Below are 14,157 nucleotides of genomic sequence, written 5' to 3'. Positions count from 1 at the left end.
CAATTAAAATAAATGCTTTATTTGAAAACTAATTAATTCTACCTACATTTTTTTCCTATGACAATATCCTATGATTACTTGATTTATGACACCCAATTATTCTCTATTAATCTAATTGAGAATAATTGTATTATCCTATCTCTCCTGGCCCCTGGCCGCCCTGTGTGGAGGCCACAGCCCTTGTGTATGGTCCACGCACAGTGCTGCTGTGTGGTGCCGAGGCTGTACCCCTTGTCTCTTCTCCAAGAGTAAGAGGGCAGAAGATCAGAAACAATGCAGAACACACTTTGGTTCTGCCTGTTCTTCAAGATGTCAAAGTGAGAGAGATTATTTTAAAACTTACAGGAGAGACAACCTGGAAATTTGGGAAATGGATGACCTTCCCTATAAATGCTGTAAGTGCCGAAAGCCCCCACACAGTGAATGACAGGAGTGCACCCCCGGGCAAATCACAGCAGCCTTGTCTAGAGGCCTCAGGGTCACTCTCATGGAGAGGTTCCCTCTCTGGGACTCTACTGTGCTGCTAATTTTATGCCAACTTTACACAGGCTAGAGTCATCCGTGAAAAGGAAACCTCAACTGAGAAAATGTCTCCATCACACTGGTCTGTAGGCAAGCATGTGGGGGGCATTTTCCTGATTAACTGACTGATGTAGGAGGGTTCAGTCCACTGGAGGTGGTACCATGCATGCCTGTACAGGTGGTCCTGGGATGCAAACAAAAAACAAAAACAAAAACAAGTTGAGCAAACCAAGGAGGATAAACCAGTAAGCAGTGTTCCTCCATGATCTCTTGAGTTCCTGCCTCCAAGGTCCTGCCTCCGCTTGAGTGTCTGCCCGGAATTCCCTCAAGGACAGTCTGTGATCAGGACAACTAAGCCAAACAAACTTTCCTCCCCCAGTTGCTTTTGGTCCTGGTGTTTTTTATCACAGCAACAGAAAAGCAAACTGGGGTGGCGGGGATATATCCCAAATCAGATCTGAAAAAGATCCAATCTGGTAAAAGGTGGCTGGGAAATAGGTTTCCATGGTACTCTTTTGTGGTTACTAATCACAAAAGGAAAGGGTACCTTTACAATGGAGACATCTAGCTGTCATCGCCTTCCCCAAATGATAGAAGCCAGCGCCAATGATAAACAACAGGCATTGCTTATCTCCTGATGATATGTGATGTCATGACACCATCTGCATGAATCCATGCTGATAATGTTCAAACATGAACCTGGCCATGAGGAAACAGACACATCCAGACATGGGAGGCTACACAAGAAAATTAGCTTAGGCTTGTGAAATTGGCCAAGGTCAAGAGAAACTACAGAAGCAAAAGGCAGTGAGTCTTCTATAGTAAAGTAAACTGAAGAGATATCAAAAGCAGTCTCTCAGGAGGCAGAGGCAGAAGGTCTCTGAGTTCAAAGACAGCCTGGTTTACAAAGTGAGTTCCAGGCCAGTCAGGGCTACACACAGAGAGAAACCCTGTCTGAGACACTGACAGAGACAGACAGACAGACAGACAGACAGACAGACAGACAGACAGACAGACAGACAGACAGAGACTGGATACTGGATCAAAGCAGAGAGGACGAGGCAGGCACGATGGCACACTCCTTTATTCCCATCATGTAGGAGGCAGAAGCAGGTGGGTCTCTGTGAGTATGAGGTCAGCCTGGTCTACTCAGAATCCCAGGCTAGACAGACAGGGCTACTGAAATACCTTGCCTCAAAACTGGAGAAGGGGGAGAAAAAGAAAAGAAAGGCTAGGATCAGCAGGATGGCTCAGGGGATTAAGGTACTTCCTGGCAACCTGAGTTGAGCCCCAGAACCCACACAGTGGAAGAAAAGAACTCTACAAAGTTACTCTCCAACCTCCATATCATGCTGTGACATCCCCATATCATGCATATGCATGCAAATAATAAAATTAATAAATAAAAATCAAAGAGAGAGCCATGAAGGATATTTGGGGGACATGTGATTTTGGAGATATTTGAGGAAATCTGGGTATGGACAATAGATCATATGGCATTATTATTTTGTGGTTTATTTGTTTTAGATTTTTTTTTCAAGAAAGGATTTCTCTGTATTGCTTTGGAGGCTGTCCTGGAACTTGCTCTGTAGACCAGGCTGGCCTTGAACTCAAAGAGATCCGCCTGCCTCTGCCTCCCAAGTGCTGGGATTAAAGGTGTGCACCACCAACACCCGGCTGATTTTTAATTTTTTTATGCTTAGATGTTTTGCACATCTGGTGCCTGCATGTGTGTCTATGTACCACATGCATGTCTGGTACCTGCAGGTCAGTAAAGGACATTAAGTTCCTGGAGCTGTAGTTACGGATGGTCCTGAGTCACCATGTGGGTGCTGGAAATAAAACCTGGGTTCTCTGCAACAAAAAGTGATCGTAACCACTGAGCTATCTCTCCAGGCATTAGGTTCTCTGCCCTCTCCACCCTCCCCCCCCCGTTTTTTGAGATAGGGTTTCTCTGTGTAGCTTTGGGCTTTGGAGTCTGTCCTGGGAAACTCTACTCTGTAGACCAGGCTAGCCCTGCCTGCCTCTGCCTCCTCAGTGCTGGGATTAAAAGTGTGTGTCACCACTGCCCAGCTGGTTTTGTTGTTGCTTTGTTTTGTTTTTTAATTTTGCAACACAACATGAAGCAACGAGGAACATTATGACTGATCAATAGAAATTCAATACAAAATTGGAAAGGAAAAATACTGAAATAAACCATCAGAAAAGCAGAGACATTCTGGGCAATAAAGTCCAAGAAATAAGTGAGAGAAGAGATTGGAGCAAAAAACAAACAAAATAAAACCACTTACTAAGCAATCACTAAAAGTTTGGGAAAGACAGGCATTCAGTAAGGACACAGAAAACTCAAGCATTGACAAATGCATCATGATTACATTCTGAAAAGCGGCAGGAACATGGCAATGGGAGCCAGGGCAACTGATGGGATGGAGTTTTTCTCTGAAGGACATATGCACTAAAGCTCAGTCCCCATTGGTGCAGGAACCTTTATATGGTGGTTGTTAGTATTCAAGCATCTGTATTGGCCTGCCTGTAGGCTGCCCAGGATATGTCCTCAGCGGCAGCCACTAAGAGCACCACCTGTGCACATTCACTATGTTCCCTTTTAAAAGGGCCCTGCCTACCTCCTATCTCCCTCCCTCCCTCCCCCTCCAGCTTTTTAAATTTCAACAGTGGTACCATTTATAACAATTCACATTCAGAAGGGAATACTAGTCTCCAGGTCTCCGGTGTGAATTGCAGGAGAGAACCAGGTCCCTGAGCAGCTAGCTCTCTGGATCCCCATCCATGATGGGCTCATCCCGTTTCACACACACACATACACTACGATGCCATCTCCCAGTCTCTTCACCAGAGACTGCCACAGGGGCTGCCCACTGGGGCCTTTCATTCCCCCAAACTGGGTGCTAAGTAGCCCTTTTGTTCTAGGTTAGCATCTGAAAGCATTTCACTATGGTGACAAAAGCAGAACAACATCCTTGGTAAGTCAGGCCTTCTTGCACTTCTACTCACTAACCCTGTACACCTGAGAAGATTTTACACAGCCTCGGGTCTATAAATACATACAATGGATTTACTGATAGCAAGACATAAATTCATTCTCAAACAATTCTTGGATATACATACACTTATTAAAAATAAAAGCAAGAGTACATGCTAATAAGATGAATGTACTTATTTTTTATATAAAAAACTAAATCTTGTCTGAACATTTAATACTGCAGTATATAAGGAATCTTCAATGTTTTCAGGGCTGACAGAGAACTTGATTTTTATTACTGTTGATTCAGAGGACATGGCTTTGTACTAATATATAACAAAATGGCTAAAGTATGTTTAGGGTTATTTAAAAAATTGCTGGAGCCAGTTGGTGGATACACATGCACTTTAATTCCAGCACTTGGGAGGCAGAGGCAGGTGAATTTCTGTGAGTTCAAGGCCAGCCTGGGCCACAGAGCAAGTTCCATGACAGCTGGGGCTACAAAAAGAAACCCTGTCTCAAAAAACAAAACAAAACAAAATCATTGGAAATTCTCTTCCAATCCCAAGCTAAATTTTATTAAATAAATTTTATGCAACTCAAACAATAATTTAAAATTAAAGAAATACAATCCAAATATAATACACTAATTTGATACTTACAAGATAGGGAATAATGGTAGGAAAAATTAAGAATTTTTCTTTTCTTCAATTAAACTATTATGTTTCTAATGGTAGAAAACTGTGCGTGCTGTAAAAATGCTGCAATTACACTATACAAATGTCCTGCGTGTGAGCCTCCTGTCTGAGACGGCACTTCCTGGCTCTAGGTGGGAGGATGAACGCTCGGTGCAAGGTATATGTGTGGCATGTTCAGAACCAAAGGCACAGTGGAACTGCACTGTGCTGCTGGGGTGAATGCTGCCACAAACACTCAGGTTCAGACGCATTTCATTTCGAGTTCACTTTCTGCTGTGCTCAGAAGCCTTTTGCTAGTGAGGTTACTTGTGATCCACAGTTGGGAAAGCTAGACATTAAAGTACTGAAATTAAACAGAACAAAACACTGCACATAGAGATGCCCTCAGGTGAAGAAAAACGAAGAGGGTTTCTTATTAGCAGATGAGCACTGAAGGGATTGCTAAAGGAAACTATTCAAGCACCAAGGAAATGTGGCACCCCAGGAAGGCAGAGGAGAAATCACAACTATCTGGGTGGACCTGAAAGCTTCTCCCCACTCCATCATTATGTGTATGGATGTTTTGCCTGCATGTATGACTATATACCATGTGTGTTCCTGCTATGCCCAGAGGTCAGATCCTCTGGAACTGGAGTTATAGACGGTCAAGCTGTCATGTGGGTGCTGGGAACCAAATCCAGGTCCTCTGGAAGAACAGCCAATGCTTTTAACCAGTGAACCATCTCTCCATTGATAACCTTTAAAACCATACCATTAGTTAGTTAGGTGTGGTGGCACACACCCTTAATCCCAGCACTCAGGAGGCAGAAGCAGGACTGAGATTGTGAGTTACAGGCCAGTCTGGTCTACATAGTGAGTTTCAGGATTCTCTCAAAAACAAACAAACAAACAAACAAACAAACAAAATAACACTAGCAGAGCACTAGCTGCTTTTCTGGTGGCTCCAGGGTTCAGTTCCCAAGACCCACACATGGCTCTCAAGCAGCTATAACTCTAATTCAAGGGGACCTGATGTCCTCTACTGGCTCCTATGGGCACTGCTTGCATGTGGTACGCAGATAACATTCAGGCAAAATAACATACAGACAAAATAAAATTTAAAAATCTATACACTTAAAGAAAAACAAAAACCATAACACTGTCATGCTGAGAAGATGGCTCACTGAGTAAGAGCTCCTGCAACAGAAGAATGAGGATCTGAGTTCAAACTTTCTAGCACCCATGCAAAAAGCTGGGCCTGGTCACTGCATCCCTGAACTCCAGTGCTGTGGGGAGCAGGCAAGGTCACTGGGGCATGCTGGCTCCCAGGTTAGCTCCAGGTTTGGTAGAGGCCATGTCTCAAGGGAATATGGTGGAACGGGCTAGAACAGGATGCCCAGAGTCTCCTCTGCTCATATGCACATAATGCCGGAACTATATAGTCCTGAGGCTTTATTTGAAATCAAAGAGAAAATCGACTCCTAGAAAACCTTAAAAAACAGACACAGTCTATCAGAAACTCTAGGGAAACAATCTGAGAACGCAGGAAACAGACACTAGAAGAGGAAGTGCCACACCCAGGTCAGAAACAGCATCACCAGGAGATGCCAGAAAGACCTTCTCCCTTCCTCATTGGATGCTCAGCGCTGACAAACAACCTCCCGAGCAGAAGGAGACACTTCATGGGCTTCTACTGTGCAGCAGCAGCTCGACAGACCAAGTGTCACTCCACCTGAAAGCTGACAACCCTGTGTATTGCAAGACTGTGGAAAGGTGGCTTTGAATCAGATCCATGCAGTGTCTAGAACCAGAGTGAAGAGGAAAAGGTCGCAATAGGGCAGAGGCATGCCCAGAATGCGGGACTCTGCTGTGACTGGAACAGCATCATTAATTAACCCGATCATCCAAAGGAGGGCTGGGAGAGTACCCACCAGACCTCCCATCACAGGACAGCTGTCAGCAAGGGAGACAGGCTTCTAGGACCTGGGGAAGGAACAGAGAGACTCCAGAACCCAGCAGTCCAGCAAGTGAGTTTTCATACCTTATATCTCTACACCCCACATCTATTCCTTATTTATTTAATATCCAATGTCAAGTTAACAGACCAACTTGACCTTGCTGTTCTTGCCGTATTTCACTATTTTTCCCCTTTAACATTCTCCTTCCTTTTCTTTTCTGCCTCCCAAAAAACACAGACAGGACTGGTTTACAGGGTTTCTATGGTAGCCTTCTTTTTTCTTACAAAGACAAAAGGCTCAAACCCTAAACAAACAAGCAAATTACAAAAAATAAGCACACACAAACAAAACAAGAAAAACACATGGAGTCTCCTGCTGCCAACCACTCCTGAGCATGAGCTTGCCAAGGCGTGTAGCTGAAATACGCAGTGCCACTCCACTGGAGAAACTGATTTTCCTCTTCCAACTGCCGCCCACTGAAAATAGCTTCTTGGCTAGGATGGGACTCAGTGCCCATTTCCCTTCCTTCTCTGTGCTGGGACTCTGTGCGGGTCTTGTGCATGCTGCCACAGTTTCTGTAAATTCATAATGTACATCAGTCCCACTGTGACTGGAAAATGCTGCCTCCCTGAAGTCATCCACAACTTCAGCTTTTCTACCTCCTCTTCTGCACGGATCCTGAACTGTGTGGGGATGACTTTTATTAAGACATCCCATTGAAGACTACATGTTTCTAAGTCTCCCACTCTGCATACTGTCTACTTGTGAGTCTCTGTATTAATTATCTACTCCGAGGAGGGTTCAGCAAGCTGCTACTATTCTACTACTTGACAAACTTCAAAACTAGTCAACAGATCACTTCCCATTGATGAAAAGAAGAAGTAACTAACTCGTCAAGATAACAGTATTAAGCTGGGCATGGTGGGCATGCCTTTTATCCCAACACTTGAGAGGTAGAGGCAGGTAGATCTATGAGTTTGAGACCAGCCTGGTATACAGAGGGAGTTCCAGGACAGTCAGGATTACACAGAGAAACTGTGTCTAAGAAGGAAACAAAATAGAGGGCATTACAATTTTAAGCATATACTCACTGAATAGGGTGAACCTAATTTTATACAAGAAATACTACTAAATACAAAGTATAAGATAATGGATTAATCTCAGCACAGTAACACTGGGTGACTTCACCCACTCTCTCTAGTGAATAATTTATCCCAACCAAAAAATAGAGAAACAGCAGAATTAGAGATCAAATGGACTTAACAGACATCTACAGAATATTCTGTCCAAACACTGCAGAGCAGACCCTCCTCCACAGCAGCCCCTGGAACTTTCTCTAAAAGATATCATATTAAGAAATGAAGCACGCCGGGCGGTGGGTGGCGCACACCTTTAATCCCAGCACTCGGGAGGCAGAGGCAGGTGGATCTCTGTGAGTTCGAGGCCGGGCTGGACCGACAGCCTCCAAAACAATGCAGAGAAACCCTGTCTCGTAAAACCAAAAAAAAAAAAAAAAAAAAAAAAAAAAAAGAAATGAAGCATGAAGATGAAAGTTTCTGTCTTGCCTGGTCCTGCAGCCATTTAGACCCAAATAAGCACACAGAGGCTTCTATTAATTATAAATTACTTGGCCAATGCCTCAGGCTTCTTATTGGCTACCTTTCTTAATTATTAACCTATTTATATTATTCTATGTATCTCCACATGGTCTTGGCTTACCAGTGAAACCCAGGCCTCTTTCTTCCTCAGCAGTTACATGGTGTCTCTCTGGTGACTCCACTCTGTTCCTCTTTCCAGCCTCTCCAAGTCTGGTAGCCCCACCAATACTTCCTGCCTGTCCATTGGCCAAAACAACTTTATTCATCAGCCAATATGAGGAACATATTCACAGCATACAGAAGGACAACCCCCATCGGTCGGAGCAAGTGCTGGCAACACAGGAAAACTGAAATTACCTTTTATGTCCTATCTCACCACAAGGAAATAGAACTAGAAGTCAACAAGAGAAAATATAGGAAATTCACAGACTCAGGGAGATTGAACAACACAGTACTGGATGATGAATAGGTCACTGTGGAAATCAAGAAGGAAATTTTTAAAAAGCCCTAGAATTGAATGAAAATTAAAAGATAATATATGAATTAACAATGAATGCAGTACTAACAGAGCATTTCATAGCTGTTAAGTGCCTACATTTAAAAAAAAAATCTGAGACCAGGTGGTGGTGGGCCTCTGATCCCAGCACTTAGGAGGCATATCTATAGGAAGGTGGATCTCTGTGAGTCGAGGCCAGCCTGGTCTACAAAGCTACACAAAGAAACACTGTTTCGAAAAACCAAAACAAACAAGCAAACAAAAAACAAGACACAGAGAGATCTCAAATAACTTAATGGTGTATCTTAGGGCTTGGAAAAACAAGAACAAGCCAAACCTAAGAGGAGTAAACAGAAAGAAATAATCAAGGTCAGGGCAAAATTAATGAAATGGAAATAACAATAACAAAATCACTACAAAGAAACAATAAAATGAGCCAGTCCTTTGAAAAGGTAAACAAAATCAGCAAGCCCTTAGCTAACCTAACTCAAGAAAGGGAAAAAAAATTCAGGTATCACCCAAGTCAATAAACATTGAGAGTAAAAGTACAGCAGACACCAATCAAATTCATTAAATCATAAAGGGCAAACATTAAAAACTTTTATTTCACATTTAGTACCAAGGTAAAAACCAAGAAAAGGTAAATATTTTAAACATATCTATAGCAAATAGCAAGGATGAAACTGTAATTAAAACAAAACAAAACAAAAAAACCCCAAAACTCCAAACTAAAAAAAAAAAAAAAAGAGGAGGAGGGGGGTCACTCAAAATAAGGAAATACAAAAAAGTCACGAGGAGACCTGATATCTGATGAAGCAAATTTAAAATCAGAGACAGCTCAATAGAGTAAGGGCCCTTGCTGCCAAGTGACGACCCAAGTTCAATTCCTGGGACCCAATGGTGGAGAATCAGCTCCCATAAGTTGTCCTCTGAACCCCATGCAGGCCATAGCAGCAGCATGCCACAACTTCCACACAACATAACTAAGTAAATGAGGAAAAAAAAGGTACCCTAAATGGGTAGGTAAAGCTGCTCCTAGAATTCATAAATGAAAATCTTAGTTCCAGAGGTGAGCTATCTTATACATTGTTGGTCAGGGAAGTCCCCTGGGTCCCCAAAACAATACATGGAGTTGCCACTGTGGTTGGTTACCAACCAGAACTCTATGGTGTCACTGCTCTACTGCTGTGAAGAGACACCATGACCAAGACAACTCATAGAAAAGAAAGCATTTAACTGGGGCTTGCTTGCGTTTCAGGCGCTAATCCATTATCACCATGGTGGGAAGTACAGCGGCATGTAGGCAGACATGGTGCTGGGGAAGTATCAATATCCCAATCCATAGGTAGATAGAGAGACTGGGTCTGGCATGGGCGTTTGAAACCTCAAAGCCCACCCCCAGTGACACACTTCCTCCAACAAACCACACCCCCTAATTCTTCTAATCCTTTCAGAGAGTTCCACTCCCTGGTGACTAAGCATTCAATTATATGAGCCACTGGTGGTCATTCTTCTTCAAACTATGATAGATGGTAAGACCCTATTGCTGAAAATACCATGTACCCCCACTCCCAGGACATAAGGAAATCAAACTGGAATTGAGAAGGTTCTTCAACAGCTAACACTCACAATGCTGAGACTTCTATAGGCTGTTAGGGGCCAGCTGTCTTACTCAGATGCACGCCCTGCTAGACATGATGTGCCCATAGCACACTTGTGTAGGCAACTGCTTTCTACAGAACTGAGGTTTGCTACACAGGAGGAAACTCATGTCTGGACATCTATCTGGTGAACAGCCTGTGGCTGGGGAAATCACAGGCCCCAGTGGGCAAGCTGCAGCTATCTTCTTGCTAACTGGACATGATGTGGCTATCACATTGCATTCTAAATAACTATGTGTACATCAGCACTGCTGTCAGCTTTAGTCACAGAAGCTTCTCTTCCGAGTGTCAGCAATAACTGCAGAGGCTCATCATAACCGGTCCAAGTGACGAGAGCAATGACTGTTGAATGCTCAGCCCTAAAGAGGCGATCTCAGGCCCTCCAAGATTCAGGGAACTCACACAGAGAGGACAGAAAAAGTCTAAGAGTTGAAGGATGAGGCAGTGTCATAGAATGCTATCTTCTGGCCGTGACACTCTTGAACTTATTGCAGCTGTGATTATCTGCACAACATTGGGCCCATCAGCATCTTGTCACAGAAGAGAGAAGGAAGTCATGAGGGTCTACCTCTTTCTGAAGCAGTTTAAAATTACTGGGGGAGGGAGGGAAACTTTTCATTACTAGAATAACCACTGGTAAGGTACCCACGATCCTGTAAATAATCCCTCACCCACACACACACACATATACCCCTATAAATAATCCCTCACCCATGCTCACACATACACATGATCCTGTAAATAATCCCTCACTCATGCTCACACACACACACACACTCACACACACACGACCCTGTAAATAATCCCTCACTCATGCTCACACACGCACACACACACATACACATACCCTATAAATAATCCCTCACTCATGCTCACCCCCACACACATACACACACAAGAAGGAAGGCTAGGTGGAAAGAAGAAAGTGATCAGTGGGGTAAGCAAGACAAGAGAGAGTAATGGGGGCTGAATATTTCAAAACACATTATGGATATGTATGAGAATGTCATAATGAAACCTACTACTATGCATAATTAATATATTCTAATAAAAATATTAACTAGGTATATATTAATTAAAAACACAGCCAAAAACAAAATAAAAAATTAGAATACCTACCTAGGCACGGTGGCCCACCCCTTTAATCCCAGTGCTCGGGAGGCAGAGGCAGATGAATCTTTATGAGTTTGAGGCCAGCATGAGTTTCAAGACAGCCAGAGCTATGGAGAGAGACCCTGTCTCAGAAAAACAAACAGACAAACAAACAAAAATTAGAATACCGGAGACTATCAAAATCTTAAAAAAAAAAAAAAAAGATGGTACAGGAGAGATGGCTCAGCAGTAATGAGCACTGGCTGCTCTTGTAGAGCCCTGAGTTCGATTCCCAGAACCTAACATGGCAGCTGACAGCCATTTGCAACTCTAGTTCCAAGGGATATGATGCCCTCTTCTGGCCTTGAAGGGTACCACAAAGTACACAGACATAAAAGAGACAAAACACACATATACATTATAAAAAATAATAATAAACAAATAAATAAAATAACAAAAGGTAGGAAAGGAAGAAGGGAACAAAATCTAAAGGAGGAAAAGTAAAAAAATAGACCTAATTAAGGCCAATTACATATTATTATAATACATAGCAATAAAAGCCTTAACTAAGACACCATATGATAGAAGCTAAGCAACTTCACAAAGTTGCCCTCTGACCTCCACATGCATTGTGACATAATGCACATGTGCATATACACAAAATAAATTTAATAAAACTATTAAAAATGCTATTGCAAGCACATGGAGAGCTGAGTCAGCTTATCCATCCCCCTGACAAGGTATACACATACAATTTCATCCAACAGCTCAATGCATGTAGAACATGACTAAGGCAGTCCTTATCCTGGGTCACAGAATAATCCTTAGCAAATTTCAAACAATCAAAATTATAAAAAGTCTATTCTTTGAACATTGAACTTAACTGGAAATCAGCAACAAAAAAGCAAATCTCCAAATATTTGAATACAAAATCGGGGGGGGGGATGTCTGGAGAGAAATCAGAAAAATTCTAAACCGAATAAAGATGAAAATGCAACATAAAGATATTTGTAATTGCAGTTAAAACTGCTTACAGCAATGGTTCTCAACCGTGGGTCTGTAGACTAGGGTGTAGCTCAGTGGTAGAGCACTTGCCTAGCATGTTAGGAAGTCTGAGAACCGCTGACTTAGGGGGACATTTGTAGACTAGGGCGGAGCTCGGCGGTAGAGCACTTGCCTAGATCCCCAGTACCATACCCACACAAATTTCTCATACATGTCCTCATTTTGAATCAGCAACTGTGTTTATCTGTGGGCACAGTGTGACATTTCAAACATTCACACATGAAGCCATGATCAGATCAGGGTAGTCAGCACATCCACCAGCTTAAACAGTCATCATTTCTTTGCATTGGAAAATATTCAGAGACTTTTCTTTTTCTTTTTCTTTTTCTTTTTTTTTTGGTTTTACGAGACAGGGTTTCTCTGTATTGTTTTGGAGGCTGTCGGTCCAGCCTGGCCTCAAACTCACAGAGATCCGCCTGCCTCTGCCTCCCGAGTGCTGGGATTAAAGGTGTGCACCACCACTGCCCGGCATTCAAAGACTTTTCTACTAGCTATTTCAAAATAGACTATCATCAATCAGCTACCCTGTTGTTCACCAAGCGCCACCTCTTCAACGTCCCCCCTCTTCTTGGTCTGTCAATGTCTCATTGGTTCCCAGAACTCACAAGATGGCTCACAAACATTTGTAACTCCAGTTTCGGGACCCGGTGTCCCAGAAGATGTTCTGCCCCCCACGGGCACGCATGCACATGGTGCCCAGGCACACATTCAGGAAAACACCCATATACACGAGATAATAATTCATAAAAAACAACAAAAGATGTACAGATTTCACATGCATCTCACTAAAGACTTTGTCTTCAGAGTGCTATTACTGGAGGTATTGGAACCTTTAGGAGCTAGGACCCAGTGGGAGACCCTTAGGTCACCACGGGGCGCGCCCCAGGGCAGGACTGTGGAACCCCAGCCTCTTCCTTTGCTTTGCTACATGCTCTCCATCACTTCCACCAGGCACTCCTCAAGCCCCAACAACTGGTGTCTGACCTAGGACTGGCACCCCTTTCTTTTATACATTAATTTTCTGACTAATACATGACAAGAGACACAGTACTTAGTTTTATTCTCTGTATAGAGATGTCCAATTTTCCAAGTCCTATTTACCTAAAGAGATTGTCATTTTTCCAGTGCACATTTTTGGTGCTTCCATTAAAAATCAGCAACTGACGAACAGGTAAGCTGACTACCTACAGAAATATCCCACTCCCTCAGTTCAGTTCCCAAAGATCCAATCCACTTCGCTCTGCCCCTACTGCTATGTCTCTACTCAAGTGCAGGTGGACATTCCCTGCTCAAGTTCAGGTCACACAGCCAAAAGTACAGGTAGGCAAACATGTAGAGACTCCCTGCTGGACCAGAACTCTAGACCACACAGACCAGAAGACCGGAGAGGAAACAGAAACAAAGGAACAAATCACCTGTCCAACAAAAACAAACTCAGATATCGATACCTAGATCTATAATCACCCCAAACCCAGACGTCCAGACACCAGATTTATAAGAATACAAATCAATAACAGCCAAGACAATACATCTCCACTAATGCCCAGCTATCCTACCACAGCAGGCCCTGAACATTTTGACACAGCTGAAGCACAAGAAAAAGACCTGTAAGCCAACCTTATAAAGATGACAGAGGTCCTTAAAGAAGAACCGAGTAAGTCCCTTAAAGAAATCAAGGAAAAGACAAACAATAAATTAAAGGAAATGAATACATTTTTATAAAGAAAGGCAAGAAAAAACAAACAGTTGAAGGAAACAAATAAGACTGCTCAAGACCTGAAAATGGAAATAAGAAAACATGAACTGCAGGAATTCTGGAAATGGAAAAATCTAGGTAAGTGAACAGGAACTATAGACGCAAGCATCACCAACAGAATACAAGGCATGGAAAAGAGAATTAAGCATTGAAAAGAGGAGATGGGGGGAACTGGAATTGAAATGCAAAAATAATTTTTAAAATGTTTAAAAGAATTCTTGACACAAAACATCCAGGAAACCTGAGACACTATGAAAAGACAAAAATCTAAGAATAATAGAAATAGAGGAAGGATAAGAATCCCAGCTCAAAAGCCAACAAAACATTTTCAAGAAGATCATAGAAGAAAATT

At 42.7% G+C, this 14,157-nt stretch overlaps 1 protein-coding gene across 2 annotated transcripts in view; it reads right to left on the bottom strand.

Annotated features, from left to right (window-relative positions):
* Gnb1l (G protein subunit beta 1 like) overlaps positions 1-14,157 on the bottom strand; it is a 68,981-nt gene that overhangs the window by 29,064 nt on the left and 25,760 nt on the right. The gene's annotated exons all lie outside the window — the stretch shown is intronic.

The sequence above is a fragment of the Mesocricetus auratus genome, unplaced genomic scaffold (assembly GCF_017639785.1).
Source record: "Mesocricetus auratus isolate SY011 unplaced genomic scaffold, BCM_Maur_2.0 Super-Scaffold_100008, whole genome shotgun sequence".
NCBI classification, from domain to species: Eukaryota; Metazoa; Chordata; class Mammalia; order Rodentia; family Cricetidae; genus Mesocricetus; species Mesocricetus auratus.
Note: the sequence above shows the minus strand (reverse complement) of the source record. Positions and strands in the feature narration are given on the sequence as shown.